The sequence below is a fragment of the Talpa occidentalis genome, unplaced genomic scaffold (assembly GCF_014898055.3).
Source record: "Talpa occidentalis isolate TD23 unplaced genomic scaffold, MPIMG_talOcc4v2.1 talOcc4.12, whole genome shotgun sequence".
NCBI classification, from domain to species: domain Eukaryota; kingdom Metazoa; phylum Chordata; class Mammalia; order Eulipotyphla; family Talpidae; genus Talpa; species Talpa occidentalis.
Window position 1 is genome coordinate 56324354 of NW_023601212.1, and position 26324 is coordinate 56350677.

Sequence of the window (26324 nt, forward strand, 5' to 3'; positions counted from 1 at the left end):
AATGGTTTGAATGATGTTTTACTTGGGTTCTTACAAATAAATATCAGGTCTTCATTTCAGACTATCACTGTGTTGCAAACATCACATAAATGAAACAAATTATTAATATTTTTTAATTTTCATTGTTTGCATTAAGTGATTTCATTAGTATCACATTTCTCATTCATCCCTATGTATCCTGTGATGCTGATTTTATTAGTTGTATTGAAGTTAAATCTTTCATGATAATCTAATATCTAAATGTTTGCAGAAGCCCTCAAATTCCTTATCACTAATGTAAGTATTAAGATCACTAATGCTCCTACGCCAAATATCAATTCAATAAGCAACCCTCAACACAAAATATGAAAACTGTGATTACAAGAAAGTTAAATAAAATACTTTGAATGTGAGGTTCAACTTTAGCTATAAATTTAGTTTGAAACTTTATGGAAATGATGATGAAAACTGGAACTATTTTCCTAGTCTAAAACATAATTTCTGACAAAGAACTTTACTCATTATTAATTATAAAAGTATTTACAGAATACCTTAGGATTGTCCTGGGTCATTTAACGTAATTGTTTATACAGTTATAGGCCTATTGTTCCCTGTCAACTTATCAGGAATAAACTTACAACATCCCTCCAATTACCTTCTACACTCAGCACTTGTGTTTGGTTTTTAAAATTCACCATCCATCCTCATTCCACAGACCCTTCCCTATGCTGTTCCCTCAGACCAAAATGTTTTCCTAGTACCCCTTCCACTTTAAATATAAACTCAAATATCATTTCCTCAGAGAATTCTTCCCAATCAAACAGTGAAGGTCTTGTCCTTCTCCTTTACAGCACTTAGCAGTTTATAATAACATACACATTGTCAGTATAACTTAAATAAACTTTAGGCTCCAGCAGAGCAAAGATCTTGCCTATTCCTGCTCACTATTATAACCTCAAGTTGTAGGATGGCACACAGCAGGTGAATGAATGATAAATACAAATTGCTACAAATTAAGCATTAAGACATATGAATCAACACTAGATGTAATTCATGAGCACAGATAATTACTAAAGCCCAATAACACCGATTTGGATACAGCATTATCTAAACTTAGAGGCATCCACATTGAAGCCTATTGGATATATTAACTTCTAACGACATAACTCTGCTATCCTTTTTTCCAATACCATGAAGAATTTGAGCAATTCTCAGGCAGTATCACACCCTGAATTCACGACATTTTCTCTGAACTATTCAGGAAATATTCTGGAGATCACAACATTAGGTTCGCTTTCTGTAGAAAATTCTACATTCATAATCCCCAAAGCACACCTTTAAAACTGCAACTAATATATATGTCTTAATATCAATATGTATGGCTTAATATTCTGTAGTTACCGACTCTGATGAGCTGCTACTTGCTGTCTAAAGTGTATATCAGGAAAGATCCTGAGACTAAGTCTAAGCTCAGAAAAAAAAGAAAGGCGAAGAATATTTTTTATTTATTTTTTAAATAAATTTTATTATCATATTCCCCATACAATTGCAACCCCCTTATTTTGACCCCAAGCCCTCCCCTCCCCGCCCCCCAACCCCCATAGAGTGTCTCTGGTTCATAGCTGTTTGTTGATTTTGACTTTCACTTTCTTATAGTTATTCATGTTCCTGGTCCCTTATTTAAGTTTTCTAGATTCCTGCTATGAGTGAGACCATCCGGTATTTTTCTTTTTCTTTCTGGCTTATTTCGCTGAGCATGATCCCTTCCACCTCCATCCATGTTGCTGCAAATTGCATGTGTTTATCTTTTTTGTATGCTGAGTAATATTCCATGGTGTATATGTACCACATCTTCTTGATCCAGTCATCTATTTTTGGGCATTTGGGTTGTTTCCAAAGCTTAGCTATTGAAAACAGTGCTGCTATAAACAAAGGGGTGCAGGTGCTCTTTGGAATTGATGTTTCTGTGTCCTTTGGGTAAATACCTAGGAGTGGAATTGCTGGATCATATGGAAGCTCTATGTTTAGTAGGTCAAGAAATCTCCACACAGCTCTCCTTAGTGGTTGGACCAGTTTGCACTCCCACCAACAGTGCAGGAAAGTTCCTTTTTCTCCACATCCTCGCCAACATTTGTTGTTGCTAGTTTTTTTAATATGTGCCATTCTCACTGGTGTAAGATGGTATCTCATGGTAGTTTTGATTTGCATTTCCCTGATTACAAGTGATGTTGAACATTTTTTCATATGTCTGTTGGCCATTTGCATTTCCTCTTCAGAGAAGTTTCTTTTTAGCTCTTCTGCCCATTTTTTGACTGGATTATTTTCTTCGTTGTTGCTGAGTCTCATCAGCTCTTTGCAGATTTTTGTGATCAGTCCTTTATCATTAGTGTTACTTTCTAATAAAGATTAAAGTGTAATAATAGTCTAACAAAATAAGTTGCATCAATTAAATAAGTGTGTTATTAAATAAGTATAACTACTATTATTTGTATGTAATTTATTTCAAAAGAATGCCAATGTTTAAAATAAACACAAAATATGATTTTAAAAGTGAAAAATTAGGGCCTCCCCTGGTGGCACAGGCGGTTGAGCGCAGTGCTGTGAAGCTGTCCGCAGCCTCAGCAGCGCCGGTTCAATCCCGGCCGGCTGGCGAGGGTCCCACATGGCAAGGCAGACCTCTCCTGTCACGCCCGCTGCTCCCCTCAGCAGTGTATTTCATCAGTCTGCCTGTTCTATTATGCTCCCTGCTCTGTCTCTGGTGAATCCTCTCACCTTCCCGTGCATCTGTCCTGTACTCTGGTTCTTCATAAATAAATAAAAAATAAATCTTAAAAAAATAAATAAAAGTGAAAAATTAAATCCATATGTTTCAGTGGTAAACAAAAAACATGTGCACATACACATGTTTTCATGTATACACAGTCTTTCTGGATGGATATAATGGAAATATTGGTTAGTTCTGGTAGAGACACCTAAGAAACTGGGAGGCCTAAGGCAAGTAGTTAGTTCACACTTCTCATTCATGATACAATTTGGTAGGTGTTACAATGCTTTCTATACTAATACATGACTTTCCCCTAAAAAAAAATTAATAATTTTTTTCAAAGTTAAATGACTAGGATTAAATGGGATTAATCATTACCATAACTTAATGAAAAAGAAAAAGAAAATACATGTCAAAACAATGGATGTAAAGGGGACCTAACATCATTTTCTCTAAGTGAGAAAGCTAAAACAAAAATTAAGAAAAAAATTTTCTCCCAAAGTTAGCAATGAAGTAAGTGATAATAGTTCTAAAATCTAGAACACCCCTATTCTCAATACAATGCAATGTACCATAAAATTCTCACAATTTCATCTTAAGTGTAGAATCGTCAAGAGTTCCACAAAACAGTAAAACTTTCCTTGAAGCTTTTTGTGACTCTGGGTAAGCAATCAGGATTTGACAATAATTTTTACTGATCTGAAAACAGGCAACTCAGAAAGTGAAATCTGGCAAGAGTGATTATTTTTTAAAGCAAGCCCAGGAAGGAGCTGGATTTAGCTCATGAAGGAACTGGCTATTGCCTGCAATTGTCCTTCGAAAGCAAGTGCCAAAGCCAAAGAGCTCATGCCGAAAGTCATAGGCAGAGAAGCAGGAAATTATCCTCTCATTTATTATCTGCTTAGGACTTCTTGGCTGACCTAATTACTACACATCTCCAAAACAACCTAATTATTTAGGGAATTTGGTCTAGAAACAGTTTTACTTCAACTAACCCATGGAATTCATAAGTTGGCTGCCACCCTGAGAAGTCCCCATTAGCTCATCTTCTTCTCCCATTATAGCCTTCCTTGAAAACGTACGTTTGGGCATCACTTGGATTATGTATGTTAGGAAAGTATACCTTTCTCTCAGCAAAAATTGAGCATTAAGAATTTTCCAACATTTAGTAGAAACTGCATTAGCAGGCAAACTTTAATCTTAGATGGGAAATACGAAGAATATTAGGGAAAAAATGGATCCTGAATTGAACTCCCAAATAGTTAAGATATAGAAATAGATATAGGAAGGTAAAGCAGTGGCAGGAATTCAAATATATTACTGGGAAGAGATACTCTATGACCTAAATCAAGCAGTCAGAGTGAGGTCTAAGAACATTCGCTGACATTTTCAAAGAGGAGAAAAAGATAATATGCTAGTGCTTTTTTCATATCATACTCATGTATTAGAAGACAAAAAAATTCTTAACATTTCTTGAAATAAGTAACAAGCAAAAGGAAGAGGCTGCATCAACTAAGTGAAATTTGTCCTTATGTCACTGCCTCTTTTTAAAAGTTATTTCTATAGGATATGAACTATGGTCACACATATAGGATAATTAGATGGGAAGGCAGTATGAAAGGGAACTTTCTTTGTTTTAATAAATTTAGACTTGATTACAATACAAATACTTACTTTTTTAAAGCTTGTTTGTCATATTCTGGAAAGCTTTACCCAGTAATTAAAATTCCTCTTCTGGAATGTGGCAGGATAAAGACGCAAAGACAATATGTTGGCTTTTCTTCTGAGTTTTAATGCCATGGTTTCAAGAGATTTAAATTTTTTAAAATGGGTTTTCTCAGAGGATTTTAACCCCCACTTCTACTCAAAAAGGAAAGTAGTAGTGGTAAAGGTAAAGGCTACTCTAATCTCTGTCAAGCACAAGGAGAGCCACTGTACCCCAAACTTTGTAGAAAGAGAATAGACTCATTCCACATTTGTTAGATGCCATCATGACCTTTGTGAGTCCACTAAGGGTTTACGCAAAACTATGGGCCATCTGCCCAGAGACAACATACACACAAGTCGTGTAATTACAGGGAGTACCAAAACCCAAATTAGGATTCTTCATCATAAAAAAGAATGACAGGTTTATATACTTTCAGCCAAGACAAAATGATATGTGCACAATGTAATGATACTATTTTACTTATTCCACATGAATTCTACACTAAAGATCATTATCACTGGAAACAGAAATACCAAGAATGGGCCACAAATGCCTTACTACAGACATACAGAACTATTAGAACTATTTTCCCAATAACCAATCATATATAAGGGCTCTGCACCCTCTCAGAGGTACTTTATTTATTTATTTATTTATTTATTTATTTATTTATTTATTTATTTATTTTCAATACCAGCAGTAACTAGAGGTTGCTAGTGAGGTTTAGAAATCTCTCTTCTCACCCTGGAGAGAAAGAATGGAGAAAGAGACGTATAAGCGAAATATCCTAGAATACATGGCTATACCCACATGGTGAAAAATGTCCAGTCAGACATTGCTGTGGGTGAAAACCCATTCATAATCATTTAAGCCTGAAACAAAATATATCCAACACACAAACATAAGGTATTTTACATAATTTTAATGTACCTGAATCTCTAAGAATGCAATTAACAAATTAATAAAAACTACACTGTTTTGTTTGCAACTATATCAAGCTTCTTAACCCTTTGGGAAAATCATGTCATAGGTGTCAATACTGCTTGGGGTATTTTAACTGCCAATGAAGTACAACTTTCTCAGCTGGAAAGTACCACAATCTTGGTGATTCTATACATTGTATAGGTGTCAGCATCTGATTATCTCATTACGTCTTCTTGTATGTTATGTTTCCTAGTACATTATATCTTCTAGTAAATGCTTAAACATTTACATGTTGAAGTATATATTATTTTATTCTAAATTACTTCCTTATTATTTTTCATTTATCTTAAGATATTATAATTACTTCTTACATAGTTTACACTAAATATCTATATATCTATACACACATTTTATTTCAGAACAAGGTAAAGAGACCATCAAAACAGAGCATTTACTATAACAAATGGACAGTGAGTCTGAAAGAACTGAGAATCTATGATCTATAGATAACAATATTAAATTTAAATTATAAACAAAACAGAATTTGGTATCATTAAATGGTAATGTTTAAAATTATTTTGAGATGGTATTTCTATTTGTCTCATTATGCCAGAGATTGTGGTTATAATAGCTTCCTCCGCTCAGACCATTATTATCATAGGTTATTCTGGTAACAATCACAAACAGCCAATCCCCTCAACTCAACCCTTGACACGCTATTACCTATGCCAATTTGTACGTATAATAGATTTTGTGAAATTTGATGTGAAAAAGAAGACTGAAATATCATAAAGGACTTGCAAATTCATGAGACATCTCTTTTCTATCAATTTTTCACTGACAACCTTTCCACACAGGTGAAAGTCAGTAATAGTTTCAAACCTGGGCCTTGCCCAGGGTCAAGATTTGACAAGGATTGTCATGAATGAGTGTGAAAAGAGAGGAAAATTGAAAAGGGAGCAAAAAAAAAAGAATTTTGCTCAGGCAACAAGTGAAATAGAACATGAAAAAGATTACCCAGAAACATAACAAACTGAAATACCTACAAACTTCTTGACAAGTCAAAAAATATTACTAATACTAAATTCTCTTAGAAAGTGGCATATAAATATCAATTAATCAACAAAACCTTAAAAAGAACTGATATAGGGCCTCCCTGTTGGTGCAAGGGGTTAAGCACTGCTCTATGAAGCAATCCGCAGCCTCTGCAGCTCAAGTTCAATCCCCAGCCAGCAAGGGAGCTACCCACATGGCACAGTAGACCTCTCCTGACTCACCCGCTGCTCCCCTCAGCAGTGTATTTCAGTCAGTCTGCCTGTTCTGTTCCCCACTCTGTCTCTGGTGAATCCTCTCCCCCCCGCACCCTCGCACCTCTGGCCTGTGCCCCAGCTCTTGTATGCATAAATAAATAAATCTTTAAAAAAAAAAAAAAAGAACTGATTTTTTTTTTTTTTTTTTTTTTTTTGTGGAACCCTCGCCGGTGGCCAGGGATCGAACCAGCACTGAAGAGGCTGCGGGCAGCCTCGCAACCCAGCGCTCAACCGCTGCGCCACCAGGGGAGGCCCCCTATGATATAATTTTAAACAGAAAAATACCCAGGCTGATAAGTATGTACATATGTGCATGCATGCATAACTATATGTTTAAGTATAGATATGTTTAAGTGTAGACAAATGTTATATGAATGGTTAACATTTGAAACCCAATGATCAAAAAGGACTATAAACCAAAATTCCTTGATTGATGAGATATATGAAAATAAATTGAAAGATGAATGAATAGCATGTCCTGCAAGAAAAAAAAATCAATTAAAAAAAAATCAAACAAAGTCAGTGTAAGAAGTAAATATAGAAGGACCAACTCTAAGAAAAAGAACCACAACAGAACTCCTCCTTGGAAAGTATGCTGTAAAACAGAGAGAGAAAATTTTAAATAGCTGCACATGCGAATATTAAAAATATTTTAATCCTCCTAAGAAGCATGTTTTTAATTAGATACTCCCTTTTCTGGTTATATATTTTATTGCAATGGAGGAATTAACTATGACTTAGCTCTTCCCACAACAGCAGCTGTTAGATTTAACTTAGCAGCTTCCTAGTTTATGATCCTCCAAAAACACATGTATATTATGTATTAACATACTTCTTCAAGGGAAAGACCACAGGATTTCTCTATCTCAATTTAGCTAGCTCCTGGGACAATTTACCATATCTCTTCCTATGTTAAAAAGAGAAAGGAAATCCTTTAATCTACTTCATAAATGTTTAACTCTCTAGTTAACATTTTATTCCCTATAATATGCAAGTCAGGAATCCACTTTCTTATCAGCCAAGTAACAATTTATCTGTTCAGAAATGAGGAACAGTTTAAGCCAAACAAGAAAAAACAAATCTAAAATAAATCAGGGTAAGGAAGATGAGGAAGGACAAAGTCACACATTTCAAATTTCAAGGGTGGAAATAAGTATATTCATAATCACTTAGCCAAACTGCTCTATCTATTTTAAACCTTCCATTCATCCATGAAATTTATTTCTTTAAAATATAAAATGGAATGTTAAGAAGGCAGCACTCTGAGAAGCATAAACGCCCTAGTAATTTTTACGAGTGGCTCTTTGGAAAGGCCCACCCATCTGACTCCATCCCCATTTTAAAACTGTGCTGCCCCTAATTAAATACTATAGCCTTCATTTCAAAAGTTGAAAGTAGAACTGCAACTGTTCTCCATATTCAGCACTCAGCATATGGTTGCAAACTCTAAAAGGCCAATTCTGATAAGAAATAGAATGGCTGGGCAAAGGGACAGACTTGAGAATTGTGGAGAGTACTCATTAATCATAGGTGTGACAGAAGCAAGACCAATAAGACTTCCTTATACCTCTACTAAGGGTAACAGATAAAGATCATGTCTTAGACTTAATTCAATAGTGAGCATCCTCATTAACTACCCAAAAAGGGAAGTCAACTGCAATGATTAGAAAGAAAAGCCATCAAAAAATGAACTCTTCTGAGTAAATGAAGCCTGTAAAAAGGCAACCAAACACTTATCTAAAAGACATATAAATGTAAATGAACACGTCACCAAAATAAATCTAATGGTAACTGTCACCAAAGATCTCTTGGGGTTTTTCTAAACTGTGAATACAACTTGTCAAAGAGGGAATAAATGTACCCACTATAATCAAGTAGGACTTGGAGATATTCAAATATAAAGAATAGATATCAGGTTTTTTTCTGTAAGTATACACTGGCTAAGGGGGAAAAAAGAGCTCATTAAAATGTTCAAAATGGACAAATGGCACATTTTTAAGGGACAGAGAGGCAACTATGTTTATCAAAGCTAAAAAACAATTTTATAGTTGAAGATTATATCTTCTATTGCTCTAATACACCCTATAAAAGATGAAAGCTATTGATAATTTTATTGATTTTTCTTCATTGTACTAGAAATCTTAAATGGTAAATGAAAAATTCTTTCATAGTTAAAAGAATAAATTTGTAGAGCCACAGTTAACTGAAACATCACACATTGAAAGACTTGGGTTTCTAAATCACAAAAGTTCCACACAGTGAAATGTTGACTAGGAATGACTACAAAAGAGTTAATTCTGTGTGACCCACTAACCACCTTCTTCATGTGATGGTATACACAGCCCCAGTGAGTAGTGTGAAGTCTAAATAAGCTTATAGGCAAAAGTTTCAGATATAGGGCCTCCCCGGTGGCGCAGCGGTTGAGCGCTGGGTTGCGAAGCTGCCCGCGGCCTCTGTGGCGCCGGTTCTATCCCCGGCTGCTCTCCGGCCACCGGAGGAGGGTCCCACATGGCGCTGCTCTCCGGTCACCAGAGGAGGGTCCCATATGGCGCGCAGACCTCTCCTGCCGCCCACTGCTCCCCTCAGCAGTGTACTTCGGTCCTTCTGCCTGCTCTGCTCTCTGCTCTGACTCTGGTGAATTCTCTCACCATCCCGCGCTTCTGACTGTACCCAGTGCATGTATAAACAAAACAAACAAATAAATAAATAAAACATGCCTCTATTAAAAAAAAAAAAAAGAGTGTAGCTATCTTGTTTAAAAAAAAAAAGTTTCAGATATACAGAGTTAGTATGTATTTTAACTAGCCTCTAGAGGTAGCAGTTGCGGCTGTTGAGATCTTGCAGGCCACATTAAATATAGAACATCTCACATCACAAATTTTAGAATAAGACAGAAAGTGGGAATGGAATATATCCCACCAAAAATTAGGAGTGACCTCTCACAGATTACCAGTGAAAACTTGTGGTTACAAATTGAGCCTTTATCAAGTATTTTAAGGAAATAACCTCTAGAAATTTGGTTGTGCAAAGGAAAGAAATATTTCTGGTGATGAATGATATTTCTGATAAGTTTTCTCCTTGGGGATCCATCTATCTACAAATAAAACATATGTAGTATTTTGTCAGTAATAAGTCTACTTTCAGCCTGCAGTTTTCATTGTTTTGTCACAGATCTAAAATAAGATTAAATCTTAGCTATTTGTGTGCTATCTCTGATTTTGACTTTAATAAATGTGTTTTTTAGAACAGCAAAGAGTGTCTAAGTTTGAAAGTGCACAGGATTTTATGAAGACTGGAACATATGCAGGTGGGCGCATAAGGAATTTTGTGCCCATTTTGCCAGAAGCGGAATGCCATCTGCTTGTGTCATGAATCAAGCTAACCCTCGGCAGTTTCCAAAGTTGACAAGAAAATCTGGTTGTTTGGTTAACATTGAAAACATACTCTAAATCCAAGATGAACTGTTATTTTAAAAAAATGCTCTTAGAGGGCTTAAAATTTCTTTCCTCTTAAAAGCAGCTGTCTGTTTTTATATCCTTTCCTGATACAACTTCTTTACAAAGAAAAATTGAATTATGCAAACCACTGAAAATCTATTAGATTCATTATCTGAATAATAAGTTCATTTCTTTTACTGGAAATTATTTCTAGCTTACATAGTAGAGACACAAATAAGAAGGAAAAAATACAGGAAATTCACTTACATGACTATCCTTCACAATAGTCACAGGAAAATACAAATCTTCATTCTCTCATTCTATTACATTTTACCTAATTTAAACTTCAAGTCTTCTGGGCAGGAGTAATGTTCACTATCATTTTGCTATTGTGTTTAAATGACATAAAATACCAATACCTAGTGGCTTATTCCCATTTTAACTTTAAGTGTATGTTACTAAAACCCTTTAGAAAATGCTAAAGATGAAAATTACTTGGTTTGATACTGGGGTTTGGAGGTATCTCACTGGATATATCAATTATGAAAAGCTGTTATTTATTTAGAATAAAAACTGGAAATACCTTCCTCAGAACAGAAGCTAGAAAGAGCTATTGTAAAATTCAGTAAAAATCCATGTAAATGACTAAAAAGCAACTTCCATCCACTGATTTTTAAATTTTTTAAACTCTGAATAAACATATTAATGATGCAATAGCTACCTTTATGTCTTTTAAAACTACATAGAATATCTTAGTCACATTTGAGGGTACCTCCTGATTTTAGTTTCACGAGGATATCTGTCATTTCATAGAAAAGTTTCATTTTAAAATTGTTGCAATTTGGGTAATATGCTCTGAATTTTTCCTAAGTACATTAATTTAAAAATTCATAAGTGGTCACACTATTGTCACACAGCAATTATTTTCACACTTAGCAATACTGAAGTTGATCACAAGCACATGAGCCATTAAAAAAGATTCCTCTAATCTGCCTTGTTTCTAGCACATTTAGAAAACAAGGTCTTGTTTTGCTATCAGGAAGATGAAAACATAAGTTTGGCTCTGATCAGATAAAACTTACAGGATACAAAGTTTGCTGACACCTGCAATCGAGAGGGGTAAAGTGTGTTTGGTGGGTTATGTGTGTATGTATAGGTGCATGCACTATGAATATATAATTTTATTATATCATTTATAAGTAAAGTCTTTAAAGTGTACAGACCAATTATTAGGTTAATTTTTGTCATGGTTAACAAACGAGTGAGTAAGGCAATCCTGGATAAGACATACTGCCTCCGTACCTCAGTTTCTTCTTTAGTAAAACTAGGGAGAAGGTTTGATTTGGTTTACAAGGCTCCTTTCAATTTAAAAATGAAAGAACCATTGAATATCAATTACTAGAAACATAACAGTAAATAAAATATAGTTCTGACTATAAGGCTAATCTGACAATAAACACCATATTTACTGTTCCAAACTTCCCACGCACATACAGTGCACACACAGGTATTTATGAAATGTTTGAAGAATAAAAGCATATGTTCTGAAAAAACTTAATACTTTGGTCTCATGAAGTAGGAAAAATAAATGGCAATACATCATTCAACCAAAATAAGTAATATATCAAGCACAGAATTTCCCAAGAACGAGCTTTTAGTAGCATCCCTAATAAGCAGTCAGTCATGCATAAATAAAAATAAAATAAATCTTTAAAAATAAATAAACAAAAAAGAAAAGAAAAAAATCCTGAACTCATAATGGAAAATTATCTCACAACATTTGATAGTTTATTGTCAGGAAACCATTTGAACAGGAAGAGAAATAAGATTTAGTCACCAAATACACAAACACACACAATACTACTTATCATTCTAATTCTTGCTTAGATGCTTAGTAATTAAATCATTTCTCTTGAAGATTTTGGACTTGTTCATTGGAATGAGACAGATTTTTGAAAAATGACAACAACAAAATGCATCAATCTTTCTTATTTCTGGCATAATAATGATTGACAAAATAGAAGAAAGATCTTATAATTGCATCCTGAACTCAGAGAAACACCCCATTTTCATCTATCTCACCAAAATAAGAGGTCAGTTAATAAACAGCATTGGGGAAGGCAAGTACTAATACCTATTTCTATTACTTGTCCTATCATTCTTTGATAACACATTTTTTATCCTTTTTATTTTGAAGTCATTTCAGAATTATAGAAAAGCTGAAAGAATTGTACAAAGAATTCTCATCTACTCTTCACCCAAATTCCCCAAATGCTGACATTTTACCACATTTTATCATTCTCCCCTCCCATTTTAATAAACACATGAAAAAAAAATAAAATATTTAGGAATAAGATTAACAAAATAAAGACTTTTATATTGAAAACTATAAAATACCATTACAAGAAATAAAAGATGATCTAATAAATGGAAAGACATCCCAAGTTCATGGACTGGAAAATTTATTATCGTTACAATGTTAATACTCCCTAAGTTGGTCCTCATGTTAAACGAAATCCCATGAACATTCAGGCTGAATTCACTTTTATAGAAATTGACAAGTGGATTCTAAAACTCATATGGAATTGCAAAGGACTTTCAAATAGCTAAGACAATCTAGAAAAAGAAGGCCAAAATTAGAATACCTATACTGCCCAATTTCAACCTTTACCACAATGCTACAATTAAAAAATTAAAATTAAATAAAACTGTGGTACAGTCACAGGCTTGATATATAAGTTAAGGGAACAAAAATAAACTCAGACTTTTGTGAACATTTGATTTTGACATGGGTGCCAAGACAACTTTATGTGGAAAAAAGGGTCTTTTCAACAAATAGCGCCTAAATAACAAGATACTTACACGCATGGTGGACCTTATCCCTCACATCATAGGCAAAAATCGATTCAAAATGGATCTTCATATATTATAGATATTAACTCCTCATCAGTATAATGATAAATGGCATTAAAATATTTTCTCCCATTCCACAGACTGCTTTTTTTCACTTTCGTATAAATCTCGAAGATAAAACCATAAAAGTTTTAGACGATAACACAGGCATATTTCTGCATGATACTGGAGTAGGCAATGGTTTCTTTGACATGACACCAAAAGCACCAAAAAAAGAAAAAAGAAATATGATTTCATCTAAATTTAATTTTTTGCACTTCCAAAGAAATCATCAAACAAGTGAAAAGGCAGCCTGCAGAATGGAAAAAAAATATTTTCAAACCATTGGATAAGATCTACTATCCAAAATATATTAAGAAGTCTAACAAATCACCAACCAATTAAAAGAACAGGCAAAGGATTTGAATAAATGTCTCTCAAAAAGAAAGATATAAAACGACATAAAGATTCAAAAATTTTCATGTTAGTGTTATGCATAACAATCAAAAAGTGGAAGTAAACCACCTGTCCATCAACTGATAAATGTGGTATATTCACACAATGGAATATTATTCAATCATAAAAAGGAATGCTGTAATATGGATGAACCTTGAAAACATAATGCTAAGTGAAATAAGCCAGGCACAAAATGCCACATGGTATGATTCCATATACATGAAATGTAGGGAAGAGACAATTCCATAAAGACAGAAAGCAAATTAGTGGTTGCAGGAGACTAGGAAAGAGGAAAATGAACAGTGACTATTAATGCATAGTGGGTTTCTCTTTGGGGTGATAAATGTTCTGGAATTACATAGTGATGCTTGCACAAATTATTGTACAATATACTAAAAACCACCTAACCATGCAACCATGCATTTTAAAAGAATGAGTTTTATGTGAATTATATCTCATTTTTTTAAATTATTTGAGACACAAAAACATACTGTGTTTGAGACCTGAAAATAGAAAAAAGATTATAGCAGGAAGACACCTGATGAAACCTTCAGCTGCCTGGAACAAAGAGGAAAAAGAGGCCAGAGCAGAAGTCCAACAGAGTATCAGACGGCAGCATCAAATTCTTTGGGGAACTAATTCTGAATGATGAACATGTTAAATACAATTAGTCTCATCCAGTATCATTTCTCATTCTTACAAAAGAAGTCTGGTTACTCCCTGTCCTTTCTCTAACTGGGGCCAATCCCTCACATTACTGAAAGCAATCAAGATACCTTTCAAAAAGTTCCAAAAGTTAGGTTTTTTGCTGTCTGAGCAGCCTTTCTTCATTACACAGGATTAGTAAATGCTTACTCAATAGATTTAATATAAACAGGATCCCATTATTACCAGTCTGATCCTGATCTCATTTCATGAATTTTGTTATTAAAAGAAAATCTAGCTTTTGAACTATCTTATAAAGTCATAATTTTATAGCTATTATTTATTAAGCTGTCATTTTTTTTTATTTTCCCTCTACACAAGTACTACTGTAGCTTTCATATACATAGAACAATTTTCCCAAAGAATGATTGGAAATTTAAAAGTTCTGAGTATTCTGATTTTGGCTTTGGATATACACATCCAAGGTGGTATTCCATGGAATATATGACAAAGGGAAAAAAAAAAAAAAGATTTTCTTAATTTCCAATACTTGTGTAATAGTAAGACCATTGTAGAAAAAAAGACAGTCAGATATGCAAATCAGTTTGCTTCAAAAATTTCCTGCAACACTTTTTTATTTTAATTTTATTTTCTAGAGCATCTAATAACTGTAAGCTGTACGCAGACTGTCTGATCAGTCAAGACAAAGTCTTGGCACTACTTTGAAATAAGATATGCTAGCCTACCCTCCTGTATTATGTGACTGGCCTAGTTAGAGGACATATACACATGACATTACAAAAGACATGGTCACCATGAGTGCTATTGTGTCATCACCTCAGGAGTGAAGTTTCTTGTAGCAATGATATGCATGCTAAATTAAAAAGGCTGAAATATGAAGGATAATGAATTTTAAACAATACCCAAGATAACCAATGTAAGCCCAACTTGCACCATTTAGTCAGAAACACTAAAGAACATAAGCTTAAGCTAACACTATTTTAAAACTAAGAATAAACTTCTAAATTGTTTTCTGTTATTTATATTTTAACTTCAAGTTACAGTTTACCTTTTTTGTTCAGTATTATCAAGACTTTTTAAGGGCCTTGTTTTGCCCTTATTGAGCTTACAAAAATAAATATTACCCAATAATTTAAACCTTAGAATCTACAAGTCATCAAGAAACATTTTTATTACAATTCTTAATAGTTACAAAAAGTCCCATGCTCTAAGCCCTCAGAAATATCAAAGTGAAATGGATATGTATTAAAAGTACCACCAAGAAAAATTTTAAGGGAGAAATATACTTACATATTTCCATAGAGAGTAAATTGGGAATCTGAATTACAACAAAAGAATACTTGGGATCAAATAAGGCACTACTAAGATTTTGAGAAAGCTACCATGATCCTGGTGGTTCTTTCATTAACTATGTCTACAGTAAGAATCACTACAATTTATGGCATACCTACTATGTGTAAATGCTACATATATACTGTGTCATTTAATCCTTAAAAATATTTTCCTGTTTAAAATATGTGGTAAATAAAACCTGTTCAACTACTCTGTCCAAGGACACACAGAAAGCACAAGGCAGAGCAAGATTTTGAACCCAAGTTAGTCTAATTCCTAAACTCTAGTATGATACCCGATCATCTATTTTTCTAAGACAGAGATACAAACTAAAATGCCATCAAACTCAAGTTGTCAAATGTAGTTAAAATAACATGTTGTTCTCAGGGGCTGAAACAAATAGAAAATAAGGTGTTTTTGCAAACAAACCCACACCAATCTATCTAATTTGGACTCTTCACATGTGTGATGCAAGCATAATATAGCAGTCAAAAAATATGTCCACTGGTCACCGACCTGTGGGCCCACAGAGAAAAATTCACCATTTGAAAATCAACAGAAGATGGAAAGAGATTAGAGTGAGAAAGTATTGTTTGAAAAATCAAGTAGGGTTGAACTCATCATTAAGGAAGTCCAGAAAACATTTTTAAATGGTAACTTTACTTTTGAACTTTATATACAAATCTTGTGGCAACAGTACATTTGGTAGCAAAGTATTGTTTAATACTTGTAGTCCCCTACGTGTATATAAGGCATTTCCAAAGATGCATTTGAAGGTCAAATCTATACAAGTCTGAAAATAGAAATATATGCTATAATGGGGGCTACCATGTTTTCAAAGTATTAAAATATATAATCAAATCCCTAATTAAGATTTTCAGGATGCTACCTATCACACGATTACCACTCTTACATCAAAACCAGCAACCCAGGGAAAACCACATAGGCACCTCAGCTCTCTGCAACCTTAGGAATTAGAACCAGGTATTTCTCCTCACAGGCCTACTGTTCTTTCATTGACCAAGACCCATTTCCTACAAGAGCCAAAACCAGGCGGAAGATGGCAGAGGGATGACAGAAAGGGGAGGGCTGGACATGCGGGAACCCTGGGAAGATGTGCACCACTGTTAGTAAACAGTCTAGGCTCTGGCTGCACAGTGATCCAGGGAAGCACCTGGCAATCTTGGATTTCTGGGAGGTTGCCTCCCCTAGGCAGGACACAGTGAAAATATTTAGACCACTACCAGCTCAAACACGTAAACTGAAAAACACTGTGAACAATGTGGGGCGAGTAATGCCACAATGCAATAATCAAGATTCAAGAAACAGAATATGGGGCCTCCCCGGTGGCGCAGCGGTTGAGCGCTGGGTTGTGAAGCTGCCCGCGGCCTCTGCGGCACCGGTTCGATCCCCGGCTGTCCCCTGGCCACCGGAGGAGGGTCCCGTATGGTGCACAGACCTCTCCTGCCGCCTCAGCAGTGTACTTCGGTCCTTCTGCCTGCTCTGCTCCCCGCTCTGGCTCTGGTGAATTCTCTCACCCTCCGCGCTTCTGACTGTACCCAGTGCTTGTATAAATGAATAAATAAATAAATCTTTAAAAAAAAAAAAGTTAAAAAAAAAAAGAAACAGAATATGAAAGATTCAACCCCACATGCAGAGAAGGAGTTCAGCAAGTCAATATAATGTTCAAAAAATAGGAATTTTTATGAAAGTCAAGGCCTGCCAAATATGTACTCTCATTTTATACACACCAAGATATCCAGTGACTATTAACTCCCATGCCAGGTATTATAAAAAGAAATGATACACATGAGGTTTTTGGACTAACCAGAATTACTGATTTATAGACATTCATGAAATGACATTCCTAGGAATTCTGCAAATGATCATATTTTTCAATCTGTTCCAACATTTTATTTTATTAGAAAGTATTATCAATCTATACAGCACTGTATCAATTTTTTTTTTACTTTATTTTCCCCTTTATCCTAAACACTGTTTTTTAAATACAGACTTATTGAGGTAACAATGATTTACAACACTATATAGGATTCAAAGGTATAGGATCACACTTCTTCAGAAGTATTTACCTACCATCAAGGTGCCCATAACCTTCTCCCATAATTCCCTAGCACCCTCCACACTTTGCTCTGCTCACCCCTTACCAATGATATTTTTCATGATGATTTTTTAAGAATAGCATGTATTAGGAAATCTAATAATGTTTGATGCCTTTAACTCATGTTTTCTTTTCTCTGCCTAATCAACAGGGCTGGTTAAATGCCAAGCATACAAATAAATCCTTCACTGTTATATACAGAATAGTTGAGTGGTTTGAAATAAGTCTAATACTTTAGCTGACACTAGTAATTTAGCCACTCTAATTTTGCGTATATTTCTTTCAAATAAAAAAGTATGCAACTGAGCACAGCTGACATTCTGACAATAAAAAACAAAAATCCCACCCCAGTTTAGTATCATAATCACTAAATTTCCACATTAATTGCATCATATTCTAAGTTTCTTGATTACAAAGAATCCACTAAACCAACACATTACTCATAAGCATGCTAGAACTGCTTGATATAACAATAAGGGAAGAAGGCGGAAATCATACAATACTTAATTGGAGATGAATGGTTTTTATATTGTGTAAAATGAAAATTGTTTTCAGGTAAATGAGAGAAAATTCTCAAAGCAACCAATAATTTAAATCACAGTTGTTCTTAAATAGCTTGATATATTTGTATTTATGTATGTACTTTCAGCAGCAAATATGAATAACTTGGTAGCTCAATCCCAGTATTTAATTTACCTTAAATGAATCCACTTTTAAACTTGCACTTAGAAATTCTGAGGCTTCAAGTTTCTATTAAAAGGGAGTAATTATGAGCTCCCAGCAGTGAAGTAAATATTACCTGAGCAGAACTTCTTGAAATCCTCTTTGCAGTTAAATACTTAGTAAATCATCAAAACACTTTTTTACAAAAGGTTTCTGGAAAATATGAATCCAAATAGCAGATTATTAACTACCAGGAAAGTGATGGGATCTTGGTTCTTGGATATAGATGTAATAGGATGTAACTAAGTTGCTCCTTGTATAAAAGAGAAGTATAATATTCTCAACAAATTCCTGTAGAGAAAATTCTCACACTTTGTTAATGGAGTCACCAGTGGCAAAATCACTGTTGGGGATTTTAAGTAGAACTGAGAGGGAAAGCCCAACATATTCACATACTCTGAAGAGAAAGAAAAAATTAGACTGGCAAGATGACAGTGATCCAGCAAGATCTGTCTCCTGTGTTATAAAAGACGCAGGAGGCTGCTTTAGAAATGACTAAAAAAATACCCTGGAAGACAGTGATAGATTTTTTTTTTAAGTTAACATGTAAATTATAAAACAATAGGATGTCACCACCACACTTGTAAACCCCCCCTTTTTTTTCTTCAGGTTTATAATGTACTGAGTGAGCTGTGTTTTTCAACGAGTGGGGGGCTTGGAGATTCCGAGAAAATGTCTTAAATTTCAAAAATAAAGGGAAAGTTTATCAGCGGAATATACCTAAGTCATAATTATGAAATTTTGTGAGAAGACAAAAAAAGTATGCAACCAGGGGCCTCCCTGGTGGCGCAAGGGGTTACGACGCAACCTATAAAGCTCTTCGTAGTCACTGAAGCACAAGTTCGATCCCTGGCCAGGGAGATGACCCACATGGTGCAGCAGACCTCTCCTGACTCGCCTGCTGCTCCCCTCAGCCAGTGTATTTCATTCAGTCTGCCTGTTCTGTGCCCCACTCTGTCCTGGTGAATCCTCTCACCCCCTGTATCTCTGGCCTGCACCCCAGGTCTTATAAAATTTTTTTTAAAAATCTTTTTTTAAAAAAGTATGCAACCCAATGACTCTGACTCAGAATAGAGATGATGTCAAACAGTTTATGTATGTCCTGAGATCTTCTAATTATCTCTGAGAAATCAAGGTCCTGTTTCCTGGCAGAGTATCTAGATTATCTGGCCAAAGTTTTGTTAATATTTACAGGAGTGGATTTCAGTGTAGAAAAAACCTAAATCAACAGAACCAAAATGAATAACTCTATTTCTCTGAACAACTACAACTGTTCAAAATCTGGGTGTTCTCTTTCCTTTATTTTATACCTTATAATTAATCAATTACTAAAAACTAATAAACCTTGTCAAAAATGTTTATCTCATTAAAATAGCCTCAAAGTATTTCCTCAAGCATTAACTAATTATGGTATACATTTAATATGTGTACTCAAATTCTGAGAGCTTAATTCTAGTCCCACTGAATGTTGGCTGGATTTAGTGGTTTGCTTCTATAGAACAGACCATGGAAAGCAATTTGCAGTGGAGAAACCTGGCATACACCACTTCACCAAATGTTCAAATCTCACATCACCAGTGAGTGGTAAGTCATGTTATCACATGCCCCTTGATATGTCATAATAGTTCTTTACATCTGTGGTATTTTCCCTCAAAATGCATAAGACCAGTCAAATCATAAGAAGATATCCAAATTGAGGGAAATTCTACAAAATATCTAAAATAACTCATCAGTATATCAAGGAAAGCTTGAGAATGTACCACAGATTAGGAGAGATTAAGTAGATACAGCATCTAAATGCAATATGGCATCCTGGATTGCAACATGGGACCATAAAAGGGGTACTAGTGGGAAACTTGATGACATTGTTTCCAATAAAAGTTTAGTCAGTGGTATTTTAGCAATGTTAATTTCTTCATTTTGACCTACAGTTAAATAAAATGTTAACACTTGGGGAGGCTAGTAAAAAGGCATGCATGGGATCTCACTGTACTACTTTTGCAACCCTTATATAAATCTATAACTATCTCAAACTAAAGATTTTTTTCCCAACTGCTTAACCATATCATCCCTTACTTTTAGAGAGCTATCATTTTAGCTCATAGGTCTTTTCACTATTACTTAACTTTTCCAGATCCCCATCTTTAGAATCTGCTTTTTCCAGTTCATCTGGTCCACAAAGAAGGATCGATCTTAAGAATTTATATCTTCTCCTTACTCAAAAACTACAGACTTTCCCACTCAATAAAAATAAATGGCTCCTCAGTGCCTCAATATTATTTAAGAATAATAATAATATTTAGCATATTGGGCAATAACGGGGAACTTAAAGGAGAGCAGTAAGGATTTTACTTTTAAAAATATGTATAACCAGGGCCTCCCCAGTGGCGCAGCGGTTGAGCGCTGGGTTGCGGAGCTGCCTGCAGCCTCTGCAGCACCAGTTGGATCCCCGGCCACTGGGCGAGGGTCCCACATGGCACGCAGACCTCTCCAGCCGCCCGCTGCTCCCCTCAGCAGTATGCTTGGTCAGTCTGCCTGTTCTGCTCCCCGCTTTGGCTCTGGCTCTGGTGAATTCTCTCGCCCTCCCGTGCTTGTGACTGTACCCAACACTTATATAAATATAAAAGAAAGAAATAAATCTTTTTTTAAAAAAAAGTATAACCATGCTAGATAAATATTTATTTTGTGTTTTTATTTTATTTCCCATCACTTTACTGAACTTTTTTTTTTTTTTTTAAAGAACAAGCAGACCGACGAAATACACTGGTGCGACAGGAGAGGTCTGCCGCACCATGTGGGACCCCCGCCGGTGGCCGGGGATCGAACCGGCGCCGCAGAGGCTGCAAGCAGCCTCGCAGCCCAGCGCTCAACCCCTGTGCCACCAGGGGAGGCCCACTTTACTGAACTTTTAATTAAAAACAATTTTAATAAACTAGGTTCAGTTGACTCCTTTGTTCTTGAAATATGTAATCATTTCTTACATAAGAAAAGATATTTTTGTATTTCTCAATATTTATACCAGCTTCTAACAGTTTAAGAGTCTAAATTAGTTTTGTTTTCACTTAAAAGTATTAACTTCTTGACAATTACAACTGACATTATAAAAAGGCACAATAAACAGGGCCTCCCAGGTAGCACAGTGAGTTAACTGCAGTACTGTGAAGCTGTCCGCAGCCTCTGTAGCACGGGTTCAATTCCTAGCCAGCCAGGGAGATTCCCACATGGCGTGGAAGACCTCTCCTGTCTCACCCACTGCTCCCCTCAGCAGTGTCTTTGGTCCATCTGCCTGTTCTGCTGCCCACTCTGTCTCTGGTGAATCCTCTCACCCTCCCAGGCCTCTGGCCTGTACCCCAGCTCTTGTATAAGTAAAAATAAAAATAAAAAATCTTTTAAAAAAAATTTTTTTAAAAAGTCACAATAAACACACAGCTCACACAGCTGACTCAGAAGAAGAAAATGGGTAACAGAATTTCTGTATCTTATCAGAATGTATACAGCAGCTTAACTCATAATTACCAAAACCTGGATCCAACCAAGATGCCCTTTCATAGGTGAATGGATGAAATGTGGAGCATTCAAGCAATAAAAGATTATTCACCTCCAAAAAGAAACGAATTATGAAGATATGAAGAAGACACAGAAGAATCCAAAATGCCTATTATTAAGTAAAAGAAATCAATCTAAAAAAACTACTTGATGGTGGTGTATAAACTCAGGTTTACTGCAATGCAATGAGATGGTCATGAAAACAGAAGGTCTGCATCTTGCCTTTTTTACTGTAATTTGATATACACAGCATTAAAAGTACTGACACATGAGATTTTCTGCCTTAGTATCTCTGATCACTTGAAATTATTTGGGTCATTGGTTAAAAGCAATATGACAATTAAAAATAGTAAAGGGAGATGATTTTAAAAATCCTAAATTATATTAAAACAGGAGTCTTCTATATCTTTAAAAAAATTGTTACTAATGAGTATTATAAAATTGTCCACAGATTCCAATTCAACCTATTTCCCATGTATTTCACAAATTTACATTTGAATATACATTCCCAATATTTGAGTCTACAAAGTCAAATATAAAAAGATCAGTGGTTGAGTGAGGCAGAGCAATAGGCAGGTCACAGGATTTTCAGTGTAGTAAAAATACTCTTGTATAGTATTATGATGATGGCTACATTATTATACACTTCTCTAAACCCACAGGATGTACAACACCAAGAGTGAACCAAATGTAGACTGTGGATTTGGAGTGACCTATATAGGTCCATCCTTGGCTATCACTGTCAAAAATACACCACTATGGTGTTTGATATTGTCAGCAGAGAAGGCTATAAATGTATTGGGGGCAGGGGATATAGGATAACTCTCTGAACCTCCCTCTCAATTTTCCTGCAAAGCTAAAACTGCTCCCAAAACTTTTAAATTATATTTAAATTATAGTTAATTAATTATAATTTAACTTTCAAAATTATATTTAAATGTATTATACACATACATACACACACACCCCGCAATCTTATACCTGATTCTTTTTCATAACTCTTTCAGTTGATTATTTTGTTTTCTTTTTTCTTTTCATTTGACCTTTTAAGTCAATTAAACCCTAGTATCCATTTCATCTTGGTAACTCATATGGCTTCCACTGAAATTTTATCTTTTGCCACAGTACCACAGATGTGAGAAAGGGCACTGATGAAATTAAAAAAAAAACTGAGGTATGGACCTTACTCTGTTTTTAACCACAACACTTCTCCAAGTTTCAGATTCTTCATCTCTAAATGATTCATAGTGTTTCTACCTCTAACTTTTTACAATTCTCATTTGGTGACTGGCACAACTAAAATAAATGTGAAGGGGTTACGGGATAATGGTGATAAAGTTTGCATACTTCTAAATTTTTATAAATTCCCCCCATAAAAACAGAACTAGAATACCTAAACCAATAATTCACAGACAATATCTATAATAGAACTAAATATATGATTCATATGAACCTCAAAATGAAAGCAAACAAGGAAATAACACCAACTGCAAAACACATATAACCAAAGATTCCATTTCAACACAAACAGACTTTAACATATACTGGCACACACTTTTACAAACATGCAAGATTCTGGGGAACACTGTTCCTTTGCCCCTCACTGAAAACATACTATAAAATGGCAGTGTCCAGTAGGAAAAGCTGCAATGATGGAAAAGTTCTCTTCCTACACAGTCCAATTTAGTAATTACACACCACATGACTACTAAGCATTTGAAATGTGGCTAGTATAATTAAGAAACTAAATTTCAAATTTATTTTAGCTAAGTTAAACAGCTGTTTTGGCTGAATTTTAATGGTGAAGCTATAGAATGAGCACTAAACAACTCAAATGACAGGCAAAGACAACTAATAAATAAAAGACAGAATCAAAATGAATAAATGAGTCAATGAATCAACTGACTGTAGGTCTACCAATGGCTGATTACATCCCCAAAAGAGAGATAATTATATGCTATGTGACTCCTGATGGAAGTACAAAGTAACTTTAGTGGTCTTAAAACATCTCTCCAAATGCAGTGTTACAAATAACCAATAAGCACAAGTAAAGATGCTCAACATCATTATAGTCTTTAGGGAAAAGCAAATTACAACAAGTATATTATTTCTCACCAACTAAAATGACTATAATCTATAATCAAAAAGTCCATATTAACAAATGTCACTGATGATGTGGAGAAACTGGAACTTTCACACACATAGCTGGTTGGAATGTAAAATGGTATAGCCATTTTGCAAATTAACTTACCAGATTTTTGTAAAAGTTAATTATAGAATTATAACATTCTACTCTTTGTGACACAGGAGAAATGAAAGCATGTATGTACAAAAACCTGCCCGCAAGAGATCATAGCAGAATTTATCTTCTTTATTTTATCCAGTTTTACTGAGATATAATTGGCATATCAGTCCAATGTATACACCATAATGATAACATATATTTTGCTAAAAGATTGCCACAATAAGTTTAGTTAACATCAATCACCTCACAGTTACATTTTTTTTTATCATGAGACCTTTTAAGATCTACTCTTTTACAACTTTTAAATACGCAATCTCTTAGCAACTTTCAAGCATACAAAACAATATTGTTAACCTTAGCCATGAATGCATATTACATTCCCTGTCTTATTTTACACCTAGAAGTCTTTACCTTTTGTTGACCTTCACTCATTTCCTTTATACCCTCCCCCTACATAGGCCTTTGCCTCTGGTAAACCACTAATCTCATCTCTGTATCTAACCTTTCTTTTTTTCAGATTCCACATAAAAGTAACATCATACAGTGTTTGTCTTTCTCTGACTATTTCACTTAGCACAATGTCCGCAAATCCATGTTCAGGAAAATGGCAGAATTTCCTTCTTTATGGCTGAACAATATTCTTGTGTGTGTGTGTTTATGTGTGTGTATGTGTGTATGTGTGCATGCGTGTGTGTATACCACATTGTGTTGCTCCCATGTCTTGGCTATTGCAAATAATACTACAGTGAATGTGGGAGACAGGTATCTTTTCGAGATAGCTATTTCTTTTGGCTATAAGCCCAAAAGTGAAATTGTTGGATCATATGGTGGTCCTATTTGCCATAGTTGCTACACCAATTTTCATTCTACCAATAGTGTACAAGAGGACCTTTGTCTCTGCATACTCAACAGCACCTGTTACCTCATGTGTTTTTGATACTAGCCACCCTAACATGTATGAGCTTATATTGCATGAGGTTATATCTCATTCTGGTTTTGCTTTTCATTCAATAATTTCACAATTATTGATGTTAAGAAACTTTTTCATGTACCTATTGGCTATATGAATGTCTTTTTTTTTGTGGAAAAATGTCTGTTCAATGTCTGTCCACTTTTTAATCAGATTTTTGTGGCTTGTTTTTGTATTGTTTTATTTTGTTTTGCTATGGAATTATATGAGGCAATGTTATTATTAGCCAAAAAATAAGTATATGAACTGGCAAACAGTCAAACAAATTGTGATATATTTATATACTAGAATGCTATTTAGCAATAAAGAATATGCTCAGTAAAAGAACTTAGATATAAAATAGCACATTTTAAGATTCCATTTATAAGAAATGTCAAAAAGAGTCATTCTGTAGAGTCAGAGTAGATTAGTGGGTGGGGAAATGGGGCATGATTATAAATGAGTAAGGTTTCTTTTTACTTAGGATGAGTTTTCTAAAATTAGACTGGTGGCCTAGGGGTTAAGTCTCAGCACTATCACTGCATGGTCACCATGGTGGCCTGAGTTTGAACCCCAGCCAGGGAGCTAACCCATATATGGCGCAGCAAACCTCTCCTGTCTCGCACACTGCTCCCCTTAGCAGTGTATTTCAGTAAATCCACCTGTTCTGCTCCCACTCTGTCTCTGGCAAATGCTTTCTCCCCCTGCACCTCTGGCCTACACCCCAGTTCTTCTACACAACAATAAATTTTAAAAATTAAAAATAAATAAAGTTAGACTACCAAAATAATTATGTAACTATAAATATACATGAATTGGTCACTTACACCAGTATATTTTATATTATGTATATTATACCTTAATAAAGTTATTTTTAAAAAGTCTTACAAGAAAGTATACATCAAAATAAATCTGTGGATCTAACTACAAATTATTTAGGAAGTACAGGGGCAAGAGGAACATATTAATGAAAGTCAATGAAACCTTAGTGATGCGATCAGCATAGTCCAGACTACAATAAATTATAAAAGACAATCATGTTGTTTCTTGAACAAAAATATTACGGGGGGAGAGAAATAGTGGGAAATCAAAAAAAATTAAAAATATAAATAAATCAACAACTGAAATGGAAGTTATCTGGATCACACCCAAATAAACTAAATGTGAAATGACATTATGAAATAGGAAATATAACTACTGATTAAATAATTAGATTATTTATAAGAGATGATTAATTTGAAGATACATGATATTTCAGAGAGTTCTTATCTTTT

The 26324-nt window shown here is 34.8% G+C and overlaps 1 protein-coding gene across 3 annotated transcripts in view; it reads right to left on the reverse strand.

Annotated features, from left to right (window-relative positions):
• Positions 1–26324, reverse strand: part of RASAL2 (RAS protein activator like 2) — a 321407-nt gene that overhangs the window by 246204 nt on the left and 48879 nt on the right. The window lies entirely within an intron of this gene.